Below are 17,000 nucleotides of genomic sequence, written 5' to 3'. Positions count from 1 at the left end.
ACCCCTGGTTTTTGTTTGTTTGTTTGTTTGTTTGGTTGGTTGGTTGGTGGTTTTTCTTGGGAGAGAAAAGAGCACCAGACAGGTGTAAGAGGGGGAAAAAGAAAGCAATAGAGCTGTAGCACTGGGCAGTGGGGCCCCATGTTTGTTGTTTGGAATGAAATCGCCCAAAGGATGTCTCCATGCAACAGAGTATACGGCTGATTGTTAGCTTCTAGACACCGACATGTTTTCCCGTAATTCCACCCGAGGTTCTTTCTAGACAAAGTCCCCGAATCAGTTTCAGTTCTTTGCTTCCTCACACCTGTGCCTCCTTCCCAACCCGGTGGTCACACCGCAGAACTACACGGTTTGAGCAGGAAGCCACCACTTTAAATTTCCAACTGTTTAAGAAATAGAAAGACTTGGGGCGCCTGGGTGGCGTAGTCGGTTAAGCGTCCGACTTCAGCCAGGTCACGATCTCGCGGCCCGTGAGTTCGAGCCCCGCATCAGGCTCTGGGCTGATGGCTCGGAGCCTGGAGCCTGTTTCCGTTTCTGTGTCTCCCTCTCTCTCTGCCCCTCGCCCGTTCATGCTCTGTCTCTCTCTGTCCCAAAAAATAAATAAACGTTGAAAAAAAAATTAAAAAAAAAAAAAGAAAAAAGAAAAAAAAAAAGAAATAGAAAGACTTGACTTTTCTAGCCCATTAAGGCCCCACATTTGTTTGCTCTTTCTTCCATTTACTCTGGCAAGCCGATCAAGGTCACACTGGCCCTTTGACTTCAAGCACTCCCCCTGGGCTGCTGACTCGTTTACCTCCTGATCTGTCTCTGTATGACACAGACCTTTCAACCTCACATAGGTGCTCCATCAGTGTCGGTGCCCGGCTGCTAAGCCAAATCCATGAGGAAGGTGTTCCATTAGCATTCTATTCCGAGGGGCCCATGTCAGAGTTAGTCAGGGTCAGTAACGCTAGATTCTGTAAGGAGCAAACCTCACATATTACTAGCCGCCCATAAGGGAGGCTTACTTTTCATGCAGCAGGTTCATGAGGGTTGATGTGGGTGGAGTTGGGAGGGGAGAACGTGTTCCTCTCCACTGTCGCGTCAGGATCTGATCTGGACAGCCTCCAACACTTGAGATGTGTGTCCCAATATTTTCCGAGGCACAAACATGGAAACAGTAGGCAAGAGATGAGAGATAGAAGAAACAAAGAGGGACTTCTCTCCTACCCTCTTGGGACCAGACTTGACATGACGTGTATCCTCACACTAGTGTGGGCACGAGCCACGTGCGCCCCAACCCTCAAGATGCAAAGAGGCTGGGAGATGAGCTGAGGTTGTGCACACAGAAAGAAAAAGAGGTTTGAGGAGCATGTATACAGCAACAGCGATGGCACACACTGGCAATATTATTGCAACAGATTTCTCCGTTTCCATCCTCCTCTCCATTTCTCAACAATCCATTTTTCACACGGCAGCTGGAGTGATCTTTGCAAAAGGTAAGTTGCATGATTCCATTCCCCTGTGTAAGCCCACAGTAGCTGCCTACATCACTCCAAGGGAAAGCCAAGCCATTGCAGTGGACCTCCTTGACATGACCTGGCATTGGCCCACCATCCCCACTGCTCTCTGTCTCCCCTCGCTGACTCCCCCGTGTGTAGAGATGACCGAGTCAACCCCCATCTCTGCATCTCTGTCCTTGTCGTATCCTCTACCTGGACGTCCCTTTCTTCAGGTAAAGCAAGGATCATCATCACTGTCTTCAGGTCTCAGCTCAGTGTCACCAGAGAGGTGTTCCCTGACCTTTCTATCCAGAACGGTAACTACCCCCAATTTTCACTCCCTGTTTTCCTCACACTATTGCATATTTGCCAAAGTACTTTGCACCATCTGACAGACATATGCTTTCATTTGGTTTTCGTGTGTTTATTCCGCAAGGACATGAGCCCCAGGAAAGCAGAATTTGGGTCTGTTGGGTTCATTTCGAGAACAGTGCCTGGAACTCAGTCAACATTGTTGACAGAACAAATAAACGAATGAATAGGTGAATGAACTTCAGGTTACATTGAAACGATTATGTTATTTGCTCAAAGTCAAGTTGAGGTTTAGCATCTACCTGAGATAACACGCTAATCTCAAAGGTTCTGAGGATTAGAGGGCTAACCTCAGGGCCACTGTACTACTCAGTACCCCCATCCCCGGGTAACTGAAGGCACACTCGGAACAAGAGAATTGGGGAGGACTTTAAGTAAGGGTATTTGCAATGGAGTAAATGGATAGATTTCAAGGGATTGCAGAGATGACACAGAGCCTAAAGCTGGTGACAGCTGGGCTAAATTCCCATCTGTAAGAACTGAAGAGCCACCAGAAGGGCAGTTACTAGAATCCAGGTATCAGATGATGTGTAACGGGCCAACTATCCGGACCCGTGGCCTGCACTTCAGGGACAGATCTAGCCATGGAAACATCACATGGAAAGGCACTCCAACCTTGCTATCTGATGTCCCTCCGAGTCCCTGTTGGTTTTTCTTCTGGCCCGGACTCGTGAGAAGCTGCAGAGGAAGGGAACTACTTGATGAAGTCCAAGAGTCTCAGCGTGCAAGAGCACAGGGCAGGCTAGCCCGGCACGGAGAGCAGGTGGAACAATGACAGGAAGATACACAGCAGTCACATGACTATGTCTTACATGGTCACAGATGGATCAAGGCTTGGTGACATCGGAGTGGGGGCAACTTTAATGGAAAAAAAGGAGCTATTTGGAAGAGGAGTACTGAAGTTCCCATTTGCCGTACGAGAGCTTCGGGCTTCCCGAGGGATATGGCTGCGAAATCCCAGGGCGGTGGGACGGAGGTGCCCCCAAGTGGAAGTAGACCATTTCTAGGACTCCTGCCCAGCTGCAGATCCCCCGGCTCATTCTGGGGCTTGTCATACAACAAGCCTGCCACTCTGTGGGAAAGAGGAAAGCTTGGGATGTCTTGCAGAGGTGTGTGCAGCGGTAATTCTATTCTTCATACCGTGAACAAGAAGCCTACAGGGACACGGAGATTCCTTGTCCACCGCCAGCCAGGCTCCCCCGACACTTCGCCAGATCTCTCCCAGCAACTGGAAGATTGAGCAGCAGTCCACCCAGAGCGCAAGTCAGGGGCCAGGCACCGGCAGACTCCGAGCCAAAGGCAAACCGGGGATCGACTCATGGCGGGACTTCAGACCCCAGGTCCTTGTGTGTCAGAGGGAGGCAACTGTCCCGTCACCCTCCCCGAGAGGGCAGTGTGACTGCTCAGCTGACTGCCCAGGTCTCAGGTAGAGGGTGCATCGCAGAGATGGCTGTCAAGCAGAAGGATGCAAAATTAAGGATTAGAAGGTTAGGCACAGAGCTCCTCGCAGGTGAAACTCCATGGAAAGCGAGAATGAGGCGGCAAACAGGCACCACGAGACAGCTCTCAGCCCAGAAAGAAGCTATTGCCTGTCTACAGCCTGAAAGTTCTCAGTCTTCCAGCAAAAGTTAGGGTGCTTCTTTATGCTACACGCTTCGCGAGAGATTCGTTTCATGACATTAGTTATGAAAACATATGCTCAGTGGCTTTTGAGAGAATGCCCAAAGTAACTGAACAACGACTGCACCGTGTAACATTCTGTGTGGCCGAAATGACATCTGAAAAGACTAGGGCTTTTAAAAATTGCAGGGAAATTGAGAAAAATGTGCAATCCTTTTATCAGCATTGCTATTGGGGGAGGGGGGGTTTCTTTATCTCCTCTCCTCCCCTCTTTCACTAGTGTGCATGAAGACCTCCTCGGCCCTAGCCCACAGCACTGGCTCCGTGAGCTTGCAGGGCCAGGAGCACGCTGACCGAAGCCAGTCCGGCATGGTCCAGGAAACACCACAGGTTGGCCTGCCCAACGGGGAACTCGCTCGCTACGTGAAAATCAGAATTCTGTCACCCAACCGAGTCCAGCAAAGTTTGTTTTGTCACCACGGAGTGAATGCCTATCTCTGTAACAGCCACTGATTCTGTGCGGCCATATACAGAAATGCTAAGAACAGCACGTGCGGGTGTTTCGCTATATTTCAGTGACTCTATGACCTTTTTATCACATTCTTGTAAAGTCTGACCATGGCCTTCTTACGCTACCTCCCCGGCTCAGAAGTAGGAAAAGTAGATTTGCAAGGAAAGGAGGAAGGGGTTGTACTCCCCTCCACGTGCTCATTAAGGAGAGAGAGAAACTTCTGTGAAGTCTCTACTCACTCTACTGATGGAAACGACAGATCTAGATGGCATTATATAGATGTACATATGCAAACGTGTATGCATACGGATATCTAGACATACAGATGTAAATAATACGGACATAAATGAAGTTGATGTGGTCAAGAGTTGCATGGGGGCACCCAGGTGGCTCAGTCCGCTGAGCGTCCGACTCGGCACAGGTCACGATCTCACAGTCCGTGAGTTGGAGCCCCGCGTCGGGCTCTGGGCTGTCGGCTCGGAGCCTGGAGCCTGCTTCAGATTCTCTGTCCCCCTCTCTCTCTGCCCCTCCCCTGCTGGCGCTCTGTGCTCTCTGTCAAAAATAAATAAACCTTAAAAAATAAAAAAAAAAGAGTTGGATGTACGTTATATGTGTGCACATATAGGTAGGTACACAGATTACATAAAGAAGTAGAGATGTGGATGCTGATGCTAACGTCAGTTTCATAGAGATGTAAAAACAGATATAAATACTAGATCGGAGATACAGAGATGTAGATTAAGTATAAATATCAAAATCAACTTATAGATCAGCTATAGACATACAACAGACAGAGATGTATATGTAGATACAGGTGTGGAGTTACATGTGCGTGCAGAGGCAAATTTATATGTGCAAATGGCAACATCAGTATAAAGATACACATGAGTTGGATATACACGTCAGTGCAGATGTCCGTGTCATTGCTGAGGCTGGCACCGAAGTTATATAGATACATAGATAGGGACAAAGACATAAACACAGATGTGATGCAGATGTAGACGTAGAACTTTGCTGTGGAGATGTCGATAGAGAAATAGCCATGGACGTGGGAATAGATTAAATACGGAGATTGATGTGGACGCGAATGTCCGTGTTGACACCGAAACAGGTGCACACATAGTCACAGACACAGTTCAGATATGAGAAAGTAAAGACAGGTGGAGATGTAGGTGGTGATACAGTTGTCAATGCTGATGCCAAATCCCTAGAGAGACACACGTTCACAAAGATACAGAATTAAGTCGGATATAGATGTCGCTGCTGATGCCAATGGTGATAGTTACTCACACATATATGTAACTCCAGATGTTGACAAGGACACAGGTTACACGTATGTGTGGATGAACGTGATGATATTAATGTTGGTAGAGACGTGTGTTGGGTGTAGAAACGGGTGTTGCTGTTGCTGCCGGTACCGGTGTAGAGATACTTACATTAGATATGAGTGCATATGTATGTAGATATCAATAGTTATATGTATACAGGGAGAACAGGGTCATTGATTAGATACAGAAACAGTTACAGAAGCTACCAGGTCCTTTCTCCAGCATTATTCCATGAAACTACTTATCTCCACAAGTTAAGCGATACGATGTGTTTAAAGTGTTAGCGCCCAGTACCAAGTGTGGGCTCTGGAAATGCAATTTTGAACACGCTCTTAGCTCCCACTGATTTCTGACCATTGCCTCAATCCTTCTAAGGCTATGTCAGGAGGCTGAGTGCCTTAGTAAGGCTGAGAAGCACAGAAATGTCTCCAATCTTTAACTCGACAGCTACATGCCTTGGCTCCTGCAGGAGCACCGAACCTGCTGAGCATCTGATGGCCTTTGAGGGTCAAAATAAACAAGCTTAAAACCTCTTGCCTAGTCTCATCCAGTAATTTCCTTCCTTAAATTACACAGAGGAGTCACACTTGGATGGCAGACCCAAATTAAACATTCCTTCAGACGTTTTCAAGGGAAGGATGTGACGAGGCCGGAGCTGACCAACATAAAGAGTCAGCGCGGCTAAAGTGCCAACTGGCAGAAGCAAGGGACACACAGGATCGTTTTCAGACTGATGGCATTAGAAAGAGAGAGACCAGCCATCCAAGGCCACAGTGTCTCAGGCTGGTCGATTATTAAAGTTACGTATTTAAAAAGCATCACGCAAGACCTCACAAATATATGCACGCACACTAATGGATGCTTGAAAATAAAAGTTTAGCATTATCGTCTGAATTTCCTTGAAGGTGGCAGGAACAGAGCCACGCGATGGCGACGCTAACGCATGTGAAAAAGCGTTTGAGAGGGAGGGTTGCCTAAATATTTACACACGCGCCCCCCCCCCCCAAAAAGTCGGTGTTTGCAAATTTGCAAAAACTTTAAAACACAGAGATCGTGTTGTTGGTAATGATACTTTTCGCGAAATGTATCATCTTGAAAAAAAGACGCAATTTTATAGGAGATGATTAAAAGTCACCAAAAGAAAGAAATGACGTGTCTAAAGGAAGCTATGGAAATACAGTTCCGTATTCAGTACAGACCTTTTCAAGTGTCTCCATGTTTGATGTTAGTAACAGCGCCGAGTTCTATGGCTTGCAAATTCTTGAACATTAAAATACTGCACACATCTAATTTCCCATGACACGTACCTTTCTTTGTGTATACTAGGACATGTAGGCAGCTACAATAGGCCAGCCCATCACCAGCTTACGGAGAAAGCTGCCTTTTAGACTTTTTCACACTGCCTGCATTCTTCTTTCAAAAACAAAGACAGGGCAAGAATCAAACTTATGTCCTTGTTTATTTTCTGCATTCTTTACGTTGTTACCCGGATTTTCTTTATTTCCTATTTCCTATCACGATGTGTATTATATTCATTATGTTCAGAACCAGATTGCTAGATGTCTGTATCTAAAGAATCTTCCAAGCTCTTCTGAGCACTTGATTAGGTTAATAGGTTGTGAGGGCGGCAAGGAAGTTATTATTTCCTCCATTTTTAAAGATGATGAACCTGCAGCTACAAAACATTGATTGTCTTGTCCAAGGTGGCATAGCTGAGAACAGGAAATGAAATCATTCAGACTTTGAATCCCAAAGACCTTGGAATTTCTTATAGATTATGCTAGATATTTTTCTTCCTCCTCCCCCGCTCCTCCTTCTCCTTCTTATTTCTTTCAGAGTAACATTAGAACTGCCGAAGACATCACTATGTAGAGAGTAAAGAACTTATTAAAATTCCACCCTGTAAATAGTCCTAATTTTAAACTCAAAGAATATAGGGGAAGGGAAAGAAAAGTAAGATAAAAACAGAGAGGGAGACAAACCACGAGAGGCTCTTAAATACAGAGAACAAACTGAGGGTTGCTGGAGGGGTGGTAGGTGGGGGGATGGGCTAGATGGGTGATGGGCATTAAGGAGGGTGTTATATGTGAACGATGAATCACCGGTTCTACTCCTGAAGCCAAGACTACATTGTATGTTAACTCACTTGAATTGTAAACAGCATTATGCTTAGGTTCCACATCAAAACTTGACTGTTTGCCCTAAACAAATTAACCACCCCCCTAAAAATGCATACATGCATACATAAGATTTTGATGAGTTTCTAATCATGTCCTAATACATTACAAAGATGAGAAATATATATATATATATTTAAACCATATATATAAATATATATAAACCAACAACAGACGATTGTAAATAAACCCTAAACACACCCTTGATTAGAGTTTTGACCAAGTGTCATGCTCCTAACAGCTTTAGACTCAGGTCCTTTGAACAAGCATGGGTGCAATGTTTGTCCTGCCTTGCCACTGTGTGAAAGACGGTTGTCTAGTTAATGGCTAAAACTGAGCGAAGCAGCTTTTAAAGGGAATCAGTGTCTGGGAGAACACTTCAGTAACTCCTGAACTACTGCCCCGGGCCGTGTTCCCAGGGACCTTGAATTACTTGGGCCAAGGAGATTGGGCCACCGAATTAAGCAATTTCCTTTGCCTCCAAAATTAATGCCCCTTTGCTTTGGACAATGTTTTCACTAGTTGCAAGAAACCAGGCACTGATGGATGTAGAAGCAATGCTCTGTATGGACGTAGCCTTTCCCAGCAGGTTTGATTTTTAGTTACAGAAAATGAAACAGAGAAGACCTTTGCCTTCTGACTGCATTATTACAACAGAGTCATATCAACAAATGCATGGAAGTGTTAGGTGCAAGTGGGTCCCTCCTTATGCTTCAAGAAGCTGGATGTTGTCCGTATCATTTTCCCCCGTCACCTGTCCTAAAAGATTCAGAGCAAAGCATCCGGCACTGGATGCCCTCTGCGTCTCTCCCGCCCCTGTACCACCTCTTCCAGAAAGTAAGGCAAACATAGTCTCACTGTTTTCTTGTACCTCCTGCTTAATTCTGATGTGCACGGCAGATACTTGAGATTGCTTAACCTCAGGCTACAGTGAGGTTAGAACATTGTTCAACAGATGGTGATTTATGTTAAAAAAAAAATAGATTAGCAGGGAAAGACCTCAACAGAGAAAGAGGTATCGGGCGGGGCTTTCATAAGATCAGATCATTTTAGTCCAGCGGATACAATTCAGTTTCTGTCTCCCTCTCGACAGTCACAAATGTAGGCATACAGGGTAACTCAGTTTCCTGATCTGTAATCATATTGAAAATTATGTATGATGTGTGTGTCTGATTTTCCATACTTTTCCCAAACAGTGTCAGGAGAGTCACAGCGAGGAAACACCCTTTGATTGATTAGCCAGAACAGGTGTTTAGACTAATGGAAAGGGATAAGTTTATCAGGTTAAAGCCACGAGATCAGTTGGCTAAATATAGACCAAATGGAGCTTTCAGTGTGTTGTAGGTAAATACACAAGGCTTTAGATTAATCTAAAATTCTATCAGAAAACTTAGTAGAAAAACTTTTCCCATTTCTCTCCCCAGTGTCCAGCACAGAGCCCGGAACATCAGAGCCACTCAATGAATAACAGCTACTTTTGTGAATCATTCATTCTCTAAAACTTTTAGTATTGGGGCAATGAGAATAATGCCAGCAGCATTTGCAAATGACAAATTCCACTTAAGGCCCAGGTAGATGAGGATTCATGCTTTTTTCCTTTTTGTTGTTCTTATAAATAGTAAAAAAAAAAAAAAGTTAGTGAATATTTTAGGTACCCTTCCCTCTTTTTTTTTTTTTTTTTTGGTTAGTGCTACCCTTTTTTTTTTTTGGTGGTCCTTTGAGTATTGAGTATATTTCTAAACTTTACAAGTCATGTCACTAATCAAAAAAGAAAAGGACCAAAAGTTGTAGTTACATTTTCACTATTCAAAAACCAACCTAACGGATGTAGTGTGACGGCTTTTTGTATATAAAACACACACACACACACGCACGCACACACACACACACACAAGGTCTTTGACAGTAATACTAAAATATTCCACCAAGTCAGGAGATGGTTTTTTATATGCACTGACAGGCATAGTTTATACTTCAACACACATTTTCTGATATGAGCAAAGATATTCGACCCGAAAGTAATTACTTGAATCGTATGGCTCCGAAAAGTTAGCCATTGCTAATGTGAGCCAGCGAGGTTCTAAAAAGCATTTCCAACTTTTATCCTGGACATTATGTATATTGAAATGTATTTGCACACCTTCCAAGGCTTGCAAGAAGAAACGAAGGGCATTCTGCCTGCGTGGAGGCAGCCCAGAAATCTGTTTCCTTCTTCCTCTACCTTCAGGAGAGAGATTTGCATACATGTTTGTTTCCTGCACCGCAGCACTTGGGGAGAATCTTGAGAGCATTCTGGGAGGACTATACCGACCAGATTACCTGGAAGTTAAAACGCCTCCGAGACAGGGTTGTAAACAAGGACGTAGTTACCTGTGTTAACTTCCCAGGAATATTTCCGTTGTTTTTCTTCACACCAAAAGGGCTCAAGCCACGTCTCTGTGCCTGTTTTTTCTGAATAAGGTGTGCTTGTTCTGCCAAAGATATACTGATAATTCCAGGTAATCAACAGAGTGCATTACAGGGGAAAATCTGAACCAACAAGCTGTACAAACAGAATAGCAATCAGAAAATTTAATGCATTTCTGATGTACATTTAAGGCACTGACACTGGGCCACAGATGTACATGTGTTGTGTTTTATATTGCTGAGATATGGCCTGTGAGAACCTATTACAGCATATCATCATCCACACTGGAGGGGCTGGCGAAGGAAAAATTCCATCACACATTACTCCTGCGGATGTATTAGAGAAACAAATTGTACTCGGAATTGAAAAGTCACAGGCTTATTCTGTCTTAATAAATTCCTGCCAAAAGGCTAAGTGTAAGTCTAGAAATACTTCCCAAATGTTGTTACTGTATTATCATCTTTGACATCTCAAGGGCTGTTCCAAGAATCATCAGATATCTGTTCAGGGTTCTTACAATACATTCCTTTTTTTCTCTTTGGGCTTTTCTCTTTTCAAACGGTTCTTGATCTCATGTAGCCATTTTGAGTTGTCTGTACCTGATATATAAACCTCCCTTTGGCTAAAAGAAGTAGATTCCTTCCACAATGTTCGTGTCTGAGCGGTTGCCGTCGCTTAATCTAGATAGTTTCATAATTTAAGGTGCTAATCCTTCCCTTAAATTTCCCGTTAGACTTATCGGAAGATTTTTCTGTTGCGTTGGAACAGCTTAAAAATGGAAAAGTAATAGGATGAACTCTGATCTCCTTGAGAGTAGATTCTGGGTCCTAATTATCTCCGTGGCAGGAGTGCCTAACATCTAGTGGGATGTTTTGCAAACATCTGCCAAGTAAGTGAAAGAATGATGATGGGATGGGCCACCATCATGATGCTTTAAAATATCCTAATGAGATCAACTTAGTAATATTTTATGAACCACAATAAGCGATATCAGTTTTATCGAGCTAAGGTCGTGATTTAAACTGTTTATTTTATATCAGTCTTCTGAGACTTCATTTCTCGAGAATGGGCATTTCTGATCTTGTCATTCAGCATGGTATGTATTGAAATCTAGCCTTAATTCTAAAGTGAAAATATAATGGAGAACAGCCTACAGAGAAAACAATGGTTACCCAATACACACGTCTGGAATTTTCTATAGAAAACACGTTTATGAGTTCATCAGTGCTACGTGACCAGTTTCCCCAATGTGTGTTGTCCCTCGGACACCAAAGACTTACTATCTGACAGTTTTTGTGTGTCTGGACACTGGGTATAGCTTCTTGGGATCCTTGGTTCGGGATCCCACGTGAGGCCCCAGTCAAGCTGTTATCTGGACAGCAGCCGGGGCTTCCTTGGGACCGGGTAATGTATTGTCCAGCTCCTCAACAGTGACAGCATCCTCGGGGTACCGCAGCAGGCGACGTAAGACAGAGTTCCAGAGAGGCCCCAAGATAGAAGCCGTGGCCTTTTGCGTGTCCAGTCTCAGAAGTGACATCCGTCAATTCTGTTATATAAATCCGTAAGGAGTGAATCGTTGACATCTTTGCACATTTAGGGGGAAGGGATTGATCGCCCAGGAGCTGAAGATGTCTACCACAGAGGTCAACAGCAGATTTCACTTTCAAGAAATAAATCGCATTATAAAAAGGCCAGGTCAACGTCTAGAGTAAAACTAAGAAGATTCTCAAAGCAAAAGCCTCCCCCCAGCCCCCACCTACCCCTGCCACCAATTACCATCTGTGACCAACAGATGGATCCATTAGATCGGTGCATTAGAGAGTGTTTACACGTCTCAAATGCTGCACTGGATGCCTTGTAGACCCTGACTTCTTTAACCGTCACTGCAACCTTGCAAGGCTGATACAGCCACCACACAAGCCCTCAGCGTTTAGAGAGCGGACATGCTGATCTTCCTGGACCTGGGAGTCGAGGACTCCCTTCCTTGACCTGCCTCTTCTAGTTGTTACTGCTTGACCTTTCACAAGGCAGGTGGTCTTTCTAAGCCTCAGATTCCTGAACTGAAAACGGGTGCATTTCCAGGCCAGAAACTCTTTGTTTCAGGACGGCCGCACCTTTCAATGAGGTCAAGGGGTCTTGACCTGTGTTATTGCCTCTCGATTGTTGGATGATCAAAGATGGGACTGAGAACACAGTTTTTCGACTCTTTCTTTTTATTTTTTAAACATTTATTCGTTTTTGAGAGAGTGTGAGTGGAGGAGGGGCAGAGAGGGAGGGAGACACAGAATCTGCAGCAGGCTCCAGGCTCCGAGCTGTCAGCGCAGAACCTGATGCGGGGCTCGAACTCAAGGACCGAGAGATCATGACCTGAGCTGAAGTTGGATGCTTAACCGACTGAACCACCCAGGCTCCCAGTTTTTTGTTTTTGTTTTTGTTTTTGTTTTTACTCTTAATCAGCATTTTCTAGTTCCCGCTCCCTTTGTACAAACTCACTTTTTTGTTTATGCAACCTCACAACCAAGTGGACTCCCTACCTGTGTGTCTTAAGCATTCTGTTTGTCCAGAAAAGAAAACAGTGGTGTCAAGGTAGGCGTGATTCTTCCATGAATATATTCTAATGAGAAGCCTCTAAGCGATAGGGCAGAAAGGGGAATTTGGGCTTAGCAAAAAAGGCTTAAGTAGAATTAAATATATGGCAATCTTGTTCCTGAAAAAAAAAATGCCTTTGCTCTACATGAATCAAGCTTTATTGTGAAAAGGCCTTATTCCACACGCATCAAGCTTCATCTTTGCTGATAAAATTTTAGAGACAATTATCCCTTGATGATACTGACGCTATAAATGACCGACAAAAGAGTAGTTTTGATTTCAAAAATAATTTGGAGTCATTATACATTACACATAGAACCAACTGTTGGAACACTAGCAATGAAGAAGTCTCAGGGTTTAAGGCAAAATAAATAATGTATGAGGTATTTGTAGAGACAGCACAGGCCCCACATTTGTGAATATTTGTTAGTGACGAAAACACCCCATAGAAAGAAGGCATGTGCAATATAGTAACTACCGCGAAAGGCATTTTCAGATACCAGAAGGGCAGAGAAACTAGCTTTACCTTACAGCAAAACATGCAAGGGCAGCTGTAATATTCTCTGATGGGCGAGAACAGGATCGATGCCACCACAGGGCACCCACCCACACCTGCAGGATGAATCAGGACAAGCCATGCCGAAGGCACCATTAAGACACCTGTTCATGTCCTCTCGCTGGCCCTCGGCAGCCCATGCTGTTAGTTCACGGTTCCACCGGAAGCCAGCCACTGTGAGTGGTTTCTAACAGGAATCCCTGGAATGACCTCCTTCTTCCCACCTTCCTGAAAAGGTAGCATTTGCTTTGAGCTTTCCCTACAGAAAGGCTTGAAGAGGAGTTACTTTGTACCCTGTACCTTTTTAAGGATTGGTTCTGAGGATTGATTTTAGGCTGCAGGGAAGTCTACCCCACTGGCTTTGGCAAAACCCTTTATTTCTTTATTTGTTTCGGCTTCATTGACATATAATTGACAAATAACATCGTGAGAGATTCAAAGTCTGCAAAGCGATGATCTGTTGTCCATATATATTGGGAAAGGGTCCCCCCATCGAATTAATTTACGCATCCTTCCCCGTACGTAATTCCAGATTTGTGCGTGTGAGACCACTAAATTCTACTCTCTTAGAAAACGTTGATTATATAATAATACAACTTTATCAACTATAGTCACCACATATGTTCTCGAAGAGATCCTCAGACCGGCTTCAAGTTGAAATGGAAAGTGTGAGGGCACCTGGCTGACTCAGTCGGCGCAGCGTGTGAATCTTGATCTCGGGGTTGTTAAGTCCGAGCCCCATGTTGGGTGTTGAAATTGATGAAAATTAAAATCTTTTTTTTTTTAAAAGAAAGTTTGAAGACGCTTTCTTTCTTTAGAGGGCTGCTAATCTGAAAGTATTGCCAATCATTTATAGCATTACTAATATGCTAGGATGTCCTGTAGCCAACTTGCAAAGTCAGAAAATGGTAAGTACTTAGCCAAGAGGACTTTCTCAGTTAGGTGGAATCGTAATGCCTTGCCAATCATGTTAAGCATGTAACGTCCATGGGAAAAAAGTGAGATCTTTTCCTTGATTTTCTGGTTATTTATATATGTGCAGAATGCATTAGCTCAAAGCTCTTCAGAGGTAAACACAGATGTAAAGAATTACTAATGATCACATGCACTGCTTAGTGTTCATAACAAACAACAGCCTTCTTTCAACCCTGTGGAAGAAACGGGACTACCAACTATTATTCTCTACTTTGAATGTGTCTCCTCGTATATAAAGATGACACAAAAGCAATTAGGAATCAATTAAAACTTGTGTAAGCTAACGTGGACCTCCCAGGATACATGGAGTTAACCGCAGACCCTCTCTCTCAAATAAATTTCAGACTTTCTATTCAGGGCAGAGTGATTTTTCAATGGCTTTGATGGGAAAAGAATGTTCCCCCAGTTCAGAGCATATAAAATACTGCACAACTGAAATGGGTTTATGTTAGTTGATCGCAAGAGAATACTAACCATGAGAAGAGAACAGAAAGACTGAAGGGGAATCATTTTGATATTTCCCCCTTTAAAAGAAAAAGTGATGTTGAAAAAGTCATGTCGGGAAGAACACTTATTTTGTTCACTGGAGAAATGAAGGATGTGTTCTGATCTGCTCTGTAATCCTGTGGAGAAACACAATTCTGTAGGTGATAATTATAACAGCTAACAATTATCGGACAACGCCATGCACTTTTATAGCGCTTTCCATGGGTTTGTTCATTTAAACCCAGTGGTATTGTTCTATACGTTTTCCAGAAGGAGACCTTGGCGAGTGTTAACACCACTGGAAAGCGGTTCCATCAGTAAGGTAGGCTAGGCTGGACTAACGGAACAAGAACGTATCGCTGACTGAAATGCTGGTCCAGTGTGGACCTGGTGGTCTACACAAACAACTCACTTTCAGGTGGGGACTCACAGGCTCAGGCTATCAACAAATGGAAACTTCACGCTTCCAGCCTGGAGGACTGGGGTGGGGGATGTGGGGGGGTGAAGTATAAGTAAATCACATATACTCTCAACTGCATTGGCCTCGAAGTGACCCATCATTTCCCCTCAAGGTCCACAGGCAAGAATTACTGATATGACCTTACGCCAATGCTTACAGTCTCAAAGATAGAAAAAAACCCACACGGATATTTGATGGGACTATTGGTTCTACCACAGTCATGGAGTCTGGAAAATGATGCTATTTATGGGGACGCCGGTGATAAGTTCGGGGAGATGAACGTTTATTTGTCTGTCACCTCCTCTGCCTGCCTCTGTCATGGAGCTTCGATATTTGGACCCCTCGGCGGAAGGAAACGCACGTGGCCCTGTGAGAAGGCAAAGGACCAGACTCTCCAGAGGGCTCTGCCGATAGACGCGGCAGGGATGGGGCAGGGAGAGGATGCTTTCCCTCAGCTCAGAGAAGGGCCGCAGGGAGCAAGAGGCTCAGGTTCACTCCATGAAGAATACGAGAGAAAGTCAGTGGTGCCAAATCTGTAGCCTTTGCACATCAGTAATAGCACGGAAACATCCTGAGTGTGGGGCTCAGGCTGGCAATTGCGATGTTTTTCCACAGGTAAACGGATGAAATCATCGGAGGGTTCCCAACAGGAAGCAAACCCCTGGGAAAGCTTTTAGCAGTCACCATTTGCAATTCATGCGCTTGCCTTGAGGAATAGTGTCCACAGGGTCCTGTTCGGTTTAAAATGTAACTCTCAAGGCAGAGAAGGCTGAGCGTTCAGATCTCAGCTGGGTTTCTCCTGCATGTATTAACTTGTAAATGGAAACACACTTAAAATAGTTTACTATCTCTCGGTGACCTCTTCTGAACTTCTTTTCTAGAAGTGACGCCACTATTTTGGGCTTGCAATCTTGGAGGACCTGTGCCTTCTCTGCCCTTGGGCGCTCAGAGTACCATCCGCCTACGGTTCTGCACACGGTTCTTTTGCCACCTTGACTCCTTACCGTCTCTCTGTATCCATATTTTAATCTCCACTCCTAACCACCCCGTAACTACACATTATTGTTCTCACCACTGCTAACTAGAGATAATACAAGCAGCTTGGTTATGCCCTTGCCCTTTCTCCCAAGGTTCATGATGATCTGAGGTCAGCCAGGGGAAGACCTTGGAACGAACGATCGTACTGACCCTCCCAAGGTAACTGGAGTTTTACATGGGGTAACAGAAGTTCAGGAGCGAAACAACCAGCAGCATAAATTAGACTTAAGAGATTTGGGGGGAAAAAAGCTTCTAAATAACAGGGGAAAACGTTCATTGTCCTGATGAATTGCTAGTTTCTTTAGAGCGCTTATCTTCACCTGTGAAATTGTACATACCTAAGTCATCCAGATCAATTATCTTGTCCTTATAATTAACTTCAACTCCTGCACTAAAGTGCAGAGACTATTTGCCCCAGGGTCCTGACTGTTTGGTTTTTATTAAACCTCTTGTCTCTCTTCTAAGATCAAAGGAAGAGGCAAGACCTAGTCAATAATGTATAACACGTTTTTAACAGACTGGCTACAATAGGTTTCTCCTAGATCCACTGCTATTGGTTTACGCTGCCTTTCATTTCAAACATGTAACAGTGCAGCCTAATCAGTATAAACAGAAGACGATTCAAGGGATCTTTCCAGATATAAGCAACACACACTAGCTCATGATAAAGGCCCCTGTGTAAAAAAAAATACAAAAAAATAAATACACAAAAAAAGTATAATACGGAGGATTTGAATCTTACTAAAAATGGTAACAGTAACACGGATGAATCCCACCCCACCCACCCCCCGCCCCCCCTTAGGCTCTGTGACAGACACTAAGGGAGAAAATATTTTACGGCCAGTGACTGGTCACAGGGCGGCCGAGTCTACAAGTTGTCAACATAATAACAGGAGTAGGGGAATGAAAACTAAATTGATTGTTAAGTACTCTGATAAGCCTTCTTAACACGAGTCTCAAAACTCAGAGACCTTCTGCCCACGGAGGTACAAGTTTCACGTCA

The sequence above is a fragment of the Prionailurus bengalensis genome, chromosome A1, assembly GCF_016509475.1.
Source record: "Prionailurus bengalensis isolate Pbe53 chromosome A1, Fcat_Pben_1.1_paternal_pri, whole genome shotgun sequence".
In the NCBI taxonomy this organism is placed as follows: domain Eukaryota; kingdom Metazoa; phylum Chordata; class Mammalia; order Carnivora; family Felidae; genus Prionailurus; species Prionailurus bengalensis.
Note: the sequence above shows the minus strand (reverse complement) of the source record.